Consider the following 10,117-nt stretch of genomic DNA (forward strand, 5'->3'; position numbering starts at 1 on the left):
TTTCAGCCTATTTTTTAATTAAAGTGGTTGCGCCCTTAAGGCATTAGATAGTGTGCCGTATTCAGCTGATAACTAAGGTCAAGAATTTGTACTGTAATGTTTGGGCAAATAAATAAAGTTATATGTGTTCGAGTGTAACTGACAGCCGCTCATTTTGGCCCCTTTCCACGATTCCAACTACCTGTCCTGTCCTGCGGGTTTAGCAGGGCGTTTCAGTGGCTTACAAGGCGCTTGTTTTACTGATTCTTGAGTATTGTTCATCAGTCCAGGATTCTTACCAGGCAGGACTGAGAGGAGAGACAAGATCGGACGAAGAGCAGCACGTTTTGTCACGCGATCGTTTAGTCCACGCGAGAGATTCACACATACGTTCAACAAACTCCATTGGTAGGCGTTACAAGAGAGGCGTTGTGCATTACTATCGAAATTTTGAGAGAGCATTTTTCACGAAGAGTCGAACAACATAATGCTTCGTCCCACATACATCTCGCGAAATGACTACGACTAGAAAATTCGATAAATTAGAGCTAATACTGATGAAACGTGGTACTTACTGGAATTACGGAAAACGTGGAAGAGAGGACTCACCAATATACCTTTCTTTTCATACAACATGTTTATTTAACAATGTATACACTGTGTTTTACAGATAACTGAAGCATTTAACCACAAAATTTTCTTTAACAAAATAAACAAATTTGCCAAATTCTTTCGACCTTAAACTTTAAGCTCAATCAGCTTTTAATCTTTGCAAAAGAAATTTGAAGTGCTGTATTGCAAAACAGCAAAAAATATGACCATGATTACAAGACGGCCGGACCTGCAGCCCGCCCGTTATTGGGTGAAAGAGCAGTGTTTACTACCGCCATGGACACAGTATGCCTTATTAAATGCCCTTCTGCAACATATGAAAACTATATAAGCACCATTGATGACAAGAGTGATTCAATTAGTCAAAACAAATGACTTAACTTTTAATTTGAAAGCTGTATGTTGAAAGGTTCAGGGTTAAGATGCGCACCTGTGCTTAAAGGTTAAACTGATTAACAAACAAAATGACAAAGATAAGGCTTACTTCAAAGCAACCAACCTCTTAACTTCAATCGGCAACCAAGGTGCGACTGGATCCAAACCTGTCCCTTCTGACATTTGACTAAAGCCCTGGTGAAAGTTGGCGGTTAATATTTTCAAGATTAAACTAATTGTCAGTTATTAAGACCACTCTGAAGGTAATACGTAAAACATCACTTATGAACACTTATTACAAGAGAACTCACACGACGGAACCACAAGATCCAGCTAAAATACACCAATCATGACCCGCCCTTTCAAACACAGCAGCGAACAGCTTCGTACAACAGGTTGTTCAGATCATAACTAATGACTGAGAAATGCAATTACAATCAAATAATTGAATCGATTAACAGCTAAACCTGTAAGAATGCTGTTTAGGTTTTTATATTGGTGACGCCACGTAGCGCTCTGTATGAAAATGCTGACTGCGCTGTGTGCAGTCTGTGGCTGGTTGGACTCATTGTTGGAATATTCGCTAATGTAGTGCTCGGCTGTTGGATGTGAACAGCGCGTAGCGTTGGGCGGTTGGAGGTGAGCCGCTAGCAGTGGTGGATGTGGGGAGAGAGACGCGAGTTTTGAGAGGCTAGTATGAGCGGACGATCTGGACGTGTGTGCGTCAGAGAAAGGAAATTTGTAAGACTGGATGACATTAACTGATTTATATATTATGACTTCTGAACACTATTAAGGTAAATACACTGTTTGATCTCTATCAAAATCTTTCATTTGCTTACTATGCCCATCAGTAGTTAGTGCCTTCAGTAGTTAGAATCTTTTATTTAGCTGGCAGTATTGACGCTCGCTGTATTGCAGTAGTTCGAGTAACGATGATTTTTGTGAGGTAAGTGATTCTTGGAACGAATAGGTTATTGTTAGTCAGGGCCATTTTTTGTAGGGATTATTGAAAGTCAGATTGATTTGCGCTAAAAATATTTGTGTCATTTTAGTGACGATCAGAATAAGTAAAGAGAGAATTGTCTGGATACGTTCAGTTTTGCTCAGCTGCATGAAAATCAAATAACGTAAGAGTTGAAAGGTATCTGTCGGATTCCTTTCATGTTAATTTTTTAAAACTGTTGTCATTTACGGCATACATTCCACTTCTAAATTTACTGTGGTGTTTCTGACTATCTGGGAGGAGACTGAGCAGTGGAACGTGTTACTTTTACACATAGTCAAGAACGATCTGTCACACTACTACACTTTAAAACACAGTTTATATGCAATTCATGTCACACAGTCTCATTTGGAACCTACATCTGCTTTCTTTTGTATACTGTATATGATAAGATACTGTCATTCCCCTTCCCTTCTGTATGAAAGAATGAATGAGCAAATGTATTTCTAGTTGCATGCTTGATGGTAGCAGACAAGCCTGTCTGCTAGAGAACAGTAGGACCAACGTCAGAACAGGTAACTACGCTTTCTAAAAGCAAAGAGGTTTCTATTCTTAGTATGGTCCTGTCCGTCCCTTGTCATGTTGGTATAGGAAGCTGCCCCTCTGGCCACTTCCGTTTTGTATCTGGAAGCACCCTTGGAAGGGGCCCACGGCAGTCTGTCTGCGGCGAGCGTCTGAAGTGGTAAGATCTCCAGCTAAGCGCGTCTCTGCTAAGTCCGTAGGACAATGGACTTCTTAAGTTCAGCCTAACTGAAAATTTAATCACCTTTATTTCAGGTTTAGAACTAAAATATCTTATGTTATCTTAAATTGCAAAGCAGTGTAATTCGAATGTGAAATTCAGAATATCTTCCAGTAGTTGCTTAGTCACTACTTTGTGAGTAAAGTGGAACCACGTGTTGATCAGTAACTCTAAGATCATCAATCTTAAATGCGAATGTGCGTGAGATTATAATGTCTCGTCTTGACAATATTTTTCAATATAGCAACTTTTCTTTATGTTCGACTCACTTGGGGTGTACTTTGTGAGACCAGTACCATGTGCTTATAGAATTGTTTGACCCATAAGGATAATAGTAAGACGATAGTAACCAGTTAGAGGTTTTTCTTTTGTAAATTGCGTTTCGATGTAATTAATTTTAATTATCAAAATTATTGTGGAGTTACACTCTTTGTTTAAACCAAGCTGACCACGTGAAGCATGTGGTGTAATCATCAAAGTAGCCCTCAGCTATTCTTTTCGGGAAGATTTCACAGAGAATTAGTATGAATTTAGTATACCAGTGTGTGGTAATTACATGACGGACAGGATTGCACAACGAACGTAACTTCTTTGGGTGAAAATTGAATCGGTTGGTTGTGGTTAATTTCCTCTTGCATATGTTTCAAAGTTCTTCGTGTGTTATTTTATGAATACAGTGTTGTATGTAGTCTCCCAATCTTGGCTCCATATTTGATGTGTTCCGTAAGATTGCAAACTCACATTTTCACAATCCTGAATAAGGCACCAGTTTAGTTATGAATCAAGTTTAATATGCTAAAATTTCAATGATCAACGTGAAAATAAATGTCCAAATATAAACTGATTTATTTCTTTTTATTTAAATTATCTTTTTATATACGTATCACCGGCTGTCGTAAGATGACTATTAAAAGATTAGCCTGGATACTTGGTGTAACAGTTGCTCAGTAATTCAAGGTTAACTTCCCCAGATAGCTCACAGCTTTTAACCCGCTTTTATTGTTGAATATCAGCACCGCTTTCAGAACAAATTAATGCATCAACATTACAGAGTTTTTCCAACACTCTCATTCTTTACATACAGAGGGGAAGTTTCGAATCCAACCACAAGATCCCTCTTTTGTTTAACGGCAACTATGCCTTAGTGCAATTGTTACGGCTGTATTTACGACCAATTGCTGATTAATTAGAACGTTAATGATCGGGTACAAACGAGTAAGGAAAGGCAATATAACAGCAGGACAAATTTTCAAACGGCGACTAGTGTCTTAGTCCAATACTACTGCCTGTACCTATGACCAAAGAGCCAACAGGGTAAAACTCTGAGGGTCGGGTACAAACCAGAAAATAATAAGGAGGGCAGGTAGACAATGAAACAAATCACCACGAGGATTACAGAATGTTACTCCCCTTTATCAGCAAGCAGTTCCAAGGATCCACGGTACGTCGCAGCCGTTACTGAGTGGTGTCGATGAAAGCCAGGTGTCGTCCGACACGAATGTTGCCAACCAACCGACGGAATGTCGGCCTGCTCCTAACTAAGGTACGAGCATATCGGATTGGTTCCCAAGTATGTGAGTGGCTCGAAGACTTGGTAAGTAATAGAACCCAGTGCGTTGTCCTCGATTTTGAGTGTTCATCGGAGGTGAGGGTATCATCTGGAGTGCCCCATGGAATAGTGGTAGGTCCGCTGTTGTTTTCTATCTGCATAAATGATCTTTTGGATAGGGTGGATAGCCCCATGGAATAGTGGTAGGTCCGCTGTTGTTTTCTATCTGCATAAATAGTAAGTAGGCTGTTTATGTTTTCTTATCGGCAACGTTACGTAGCGCTCTGTATGAATAATCACTGGCTGTGCTGTGCACAGTCTGTGGGTAGTTTGCATTGTTGTCTGCCATTGTAGTGTTGGGCAGCTGGATGTGAACAGCGCGTAGCGTTGCGCAGTTGGAGGTGAGCCGCCAGCAGTGGTGGATGTGAGGAGAGAGATGGCGGAGTTTTGAAATTTGTAAGACTGGATGTCAATTATGAATATTAAGGTAAATACATTGTTTGTTCTCTATTAAAATCTTTCATTTGCTAACTATGCCTATCAGTAGTTAGTGACTTCTGTAGTTTGAATCTTTTATTTAGCTGGCAGTAGTGGCGCTCGCTGTATTGCAGTGGTTCGAGTAACGAAGATTTTTGTGAGGTAAGTGATTTGTGAAAGGTATAGGTTAATGTTAGTCAGGGCCATTGTTTTGTAGGGATTATTGAAAGTCAGATTGCGTTGCGCTAAAAAATATTGTGTGTCAGTTTAAGCACAGTCATGTATAAATTTTTCAAAGGGGACGTTTCAAAATGATCTTTTGCATAGGGTGGATAGCAATGTGCAGCTGTTTGCTGATGATGCTGTGGTGTACGGGAATTAGTCGTCGTTGAGTGACTGTAGGGGGATACAAGATGACATTGGACAGGATTTGTGATTGGTGTAAAGAATGGCAGCTAACTCTAAATACAGATAAATGTAAATTAATGCAGATGAATAGGAAAAAGAATCCTGTAATGTTTGAATACTCCATTAGTAGTGTAGCGCTTGACACAGTCACGTCGATTAAATATTTGGGCGTAACATTGCACAGCGGTATGAAGTGGGACAAGCATGTAATGGCAGTTGTGGGGAAGGCGGATAGTCGTTTTCGGTTCATTGGTAGAATTTTGGGAAGATGTGGTTCATCTGTGAAGGAGACCACTTATAAAACACTAATACGACCTATTCTTGAGTACTGCTCGAGCGTTTGGGATCCCTATCAGGTCGGATTGAGGAAGGACATAGTAGCAATTCAGAGGCGGGCTGCTAGATTTGTTGCTGGTAGGTTTGATCATCACGCGAGTGATGCGGAAATGCTTCAGGAACATGGGTGGGAGTCTCTAGAGGAAAGGAGGCGTTCTTTTCGTGAATCGCTACTGAGGAAATTTAGAGAACCAGCATTTGAGGCTGACTGCAGTACAATTTTACTACCGCCAACTTACATTTCGCGGAAAGACCACAAAGATAAGGTAAGAGAGATTAGGGCTCGTACAGAGGCATATAGGCAGTCATTTTTCCCTCGTTCTGTTTGAGAATGGAACAGGGAGAGAAGATGCTAGTTGTGATACGAGGAACCCTCCGCCACGCACCGTATGGTGGATTGCGGAGTACGTATGTAGATGTAGATGTAGATATATATGTAGATGCTTGCAGCCGGCGTTGACCCCGGTGAAGTACTCCGGTATCTTCGTTCTGCTCAGGCCCTCCTTGCCCAGCTCGTGGGTTCAGCCGCTCGAACCTCGTGACCACCTTTTGTCGGGACGTTACCGCCAATCCCCAAACTTTGTGCCTCTCTCTCGGGCCAGCGAACCCCTATGTACATCGGCCAGCAAAGACCTTCTAAGGACACAACCCGCAGATACCAACTGTTGCTCATGGATTTGGGAATGGGACCGCGAGGGATAGTCGATACTAGATTTGGGCGAGTGGCGCCAGACAGAACATTCTACTAACTCAATGGCGCCATGACTCAGCTGAAGTTTACTACAGTCATATCTCCCAAGTGCCATTCACGAGCGGAACAGGAAGTGCGGGATGGGCCAACGATACAGGAAGTGCCCTCAGCCACACACCGTCATGTGGCTTGCGGAGTACCGATGTAGCTGTAAATGTAGATATGAAAAGATATGCACAAGAAGGACGAGTGGTGAGTGCTGTGTCAAATCACCTTACGCACAGATTGTACAAGGATACGATGAAATGCTGTGCACCGAGCGTACTTCCAGCCTCCTGGTTAACACTGGGTGTTTGGCCACTGGAACGGCGCTTGTTGGTACCAGCGGAGGAAGAGCCCTCAGCAACCGCGCAGAAAATACCAAAGTAGGCCGGTAATGCGTGTAATCGCGGGTTGATTGCGCGTTTCCTTCGCAGGGGCGGCTGTGGCGCTGCATAATGCAGGAGGCGGCCAGAACAAGGGAGCCGGGGAGTCGACATTAGCGGCCAGTCGCGCGGAAGGCGCGCAGCTGCGATTGGCTGGCCGGGCGGTGGTCCGCGCACAATGGCGGGATTACGGCGCGACACGCACGACGATACGCGGCCTCAGGTCGCTGCGATCCTCCGATAAGCGCCGCGGCTGACTGCACTCGCAGCCCGCGATGGACTGTATCGCGTCTGTTGCAGCGAGTGTTCCCTCTGCAACAAGGGGGCGCTTACCGCAGACCACTCTGCCCTACTGTGTCCTACCTCGCTAGCAAGCGTAGTCCACTGTTCCAATACCGCCACGATTCATGCCGGCGAGTAGCGAGAGCATCCGTAACACGCAGAACAAAACAAGTTGCTGAAAGATCCTGAAGCAGAGCTTTCACTTTTATTAAACAATTAGCTGGGAAAGCCAGTGTCTCCCGGGTATTTATTGATTCCATTCCTCTATTAGTCCGTCTCACCCCCCCCCCCCCCACTCTTCTCTTTAACCGTCTCCTCCTTCCCCTCTCTCTGTCCATATTCTCATTCCCCGTCTCTCTTTCATCTTCTTCCCATTACCTTTCTGTGTGCATCGGCGATCCTTCATGACCATTTTGAGCACTTTTGCAATGATTTCTGGAGTAGTGTCACATCTTGGCCGACCACTGCGCGGATCATCATCCAATCTCTCCCGACCAAATTTAAATTCGTTTGTCCCTTTGGAAACAGTTGAATGTAAAGGAGCAGAGTCCCCCAGTGTATTCTGGAAATCGGCATGAATGTCCTTTGCTTTCACACCTTTCTTTACGAAGTACTTAATCATTGCTCGAATATCGATTTTTTCCATCTTTCAAGTCTCTACAGGGAACAACGACAGAGCCACGTCACCGCCACAGCTCTCTTCCAGAGCACTGACGTGGCGCATGTTTACAGACACCAGTCCAATGAATATCTCGTGAACAACTCGTTGCGCTAGCGCTGACCTCTCGTGGTGATTCTGAGTACGTTTCAGACCACACTCGTATTTAAAATATAATTCTGCACTATGTGTCCTACAACGTTATATTTTTGTAGGTACATTCAGCGGCTTGTGTGGATACAGTATCCAAAATGTGCTGCAAATAGAGTTAGTAATAAACAAGTAACGAATGAAAACTTCATGCATGATGCGGCTGTTTTTTTCTCGCATCTCAGTACGTGAAATCATTCCTGAAATGTGTCGTACAATGATATACGATGTCCTTTCCCCCCCTTTTTTGTTTTCCCATCTTCAGTCCAGTTTCCCCCCACCTGCTCTCGACTGTGGTGTCACATTTGCCAACTTTTTAGTGCAATGTTCCAGTGACTATTCAGTGTTGTTTGTCTTTCTCGTGTTGCGAACAGAAACCATGCTGTCGCTAGGTGTGAATTTTATGTCTTTTGCGAACAGAATCCAGACTGTCGCCGTGTTTTTTAATTGTCTGTTGTTTTCCCTGTCTGCTTCGTATGTATTTTTATTAGCATCATCATCCCTCTGTTGTTTGTTTTAAGTTCCACGATTTCTTTTCGCCTTGTTACTCTCTAAGTCTCCGATTTTATCGCCTGTTTTTTATTATTATTTGTTCTCCTGATCGTTGTCACACAATCTGTAGGCTGAAGAGCGGCATACTAAGCTGCTGCCAGCCCGCCCCCTTCGGGGGGAATTGAAATTCAATAAAGAGAAAAAAAAAATATATATATATATATGATGATGTGGATAATGTCAGCGAAAAGTGTTGCAGATAGAGTTAGTAGTAACGAAGCAATAAATTTAAACGCTATGCCTGATGTGGTTGTTTTTCACACATTCATTGTTTATGACGTCGTATACCTTGACCTAAGTGTCGTACAATTATGTAATTCTTCATGCACATTAAGTCAGGGGCGACCAAGATTTCGGCTCGTGAATTGCGCCCCGGCATGAGTGCCAAAGCGGTCAGCACCACTGGACGTTTGCCCCCCACCGCCATGCCACGCTGAGCGAAGCATTTAAAAGGCACTGCGGTTCCAATGCATACGACTTGTTTTTATATTTCACATTTTCCAAAAACATAGATCATAAACAAAACAATTTTTTCTATTACTCAATTATTTTTGGAGCGCTGAAGACATAGTATAACTTCTATCTAGTACAGACTGTCGACATACGGACAGACTGGGTGCTGGCAACCTCGGTGTTGAGTGCATGTAAGCTCCAAACACGCGCGCACACACACACACACACAGATGGAGACAATTTCACAGAGTTTCACGCTCAAGTTGCCACGTAATCGTGACTTATTTAGTTTCGTGATTTAGAAAAGGTCTTTCACAAAAGAATGTCTATCGAAAGATTGTAGAACTTCAGCAACCTTACTACCGAGACTTGGAAACTCTACCTGCGGAAAGCAATGTAGACGTCCTGGACAGTTCTAGCGTAAAATTTTAATGTAAAAATATTTGTCATTAAAACTGGAATTACTCTGCAGGTCCATCAGTCATGACTGCACATGCACAGTGGCGTTTTCATCTGAAACGGCTAACGGTCTCGAAAACAGACGTAAGGGTGATAGTATGCTCGACCGGCTGTCTTGCCATCCTCAGCCCATAGGCGTCACTGGATGCGTGAGGATATGGAGGAGCATGTGGTCAGCACACCGTTCTCCCAGCTGGATGTCACTTTACGAGACCGGAGCCGCTACTCCTCAATCAAGTAGCTCCACAGTTTGCCTCACAAAGGCTTAGTTCACGCCGCTTGCCAACAGCGCTCGGCAGACCGGATGGTCACCCATCCAAGTGCTAGCCCAGCCCGACAGTGCTTAACTTCGGTGATCTGACAGGAACCGGTTTTACCACTGCGGCAAGGCCATTGGCAATCCAAATAGATGAAAACTTAATACTGACATATCGGCAGATACACCCGCTGATATCCTCATCTGTCATATCTGCAAAGTACAGGGTGCAATTTCCTGGTGGGGATTATTTCCACCGCCGTCAGACAACCGGCGGCGGCGGCGAAACTGTGGAGTATATTTGCTCTCTGCTGGGAGGCCTTTGTGTAGAAATCCTGCAAGGATAACAAATGTTTGTTAGACGACGCAATACAGTGTATTGAGTAAAATTGCACTTGAAATAGCGAAATAGAAGTACTCTATTTGCAAAAGAGTATTCTTGTACGCTTCATAGGTCCATACAGAATCAGCATGTGCTGTTAGGACATTTTTACAAGGGGAATTTCCTTATGTTAAGGTTTCTAATCGGAGTAGCTTTCTCGATTGGTAAATAAATTTCGTGCATCGGGAAGTGTTCTCGACAGGAAACGTAGCTAACCATGTCGAGTACTCAAAGAAGAAACTTTCGATAACATTGGGCATCGTCTGCAAAGGTCTTCTAAGAAATCAGTTCATCTTCATTCTCAGCGAACGGAAATTTCATATGG

At 43.3% G+C, this 10,117-nt stretch overlaps 1 pseudogene; it reads right to left on the reverse strand.

Moving 5' to 3' along the window:
- Nucleotides 1–9,434: 9,434 nt before the first annotated feature.
- On the reverse strand, nt 9,435–9,552 carry LOC126163408 (5S ribosomal RNA; annotated as a pseudogene).
- Between the last annotated feature and the right edge of the window lie 565 nt (nt 9,553–10,117).

Source organism: Schistocerca cancellata, chromosome 2 (assembly GCF_023864275.1).
Source record: "Schistocerca cancellata isolate TAMUIC-IGC-003103 chromosome 2, iqSchCanc2.1, whole genome shotgun sequence".
NCBI classification, from domain to species: Eukaryota; Metazoa; Arthropoda; class Insecta; order Orthoptera; family Acrididae; genus Schistocerca; species Schistocerca cancellata.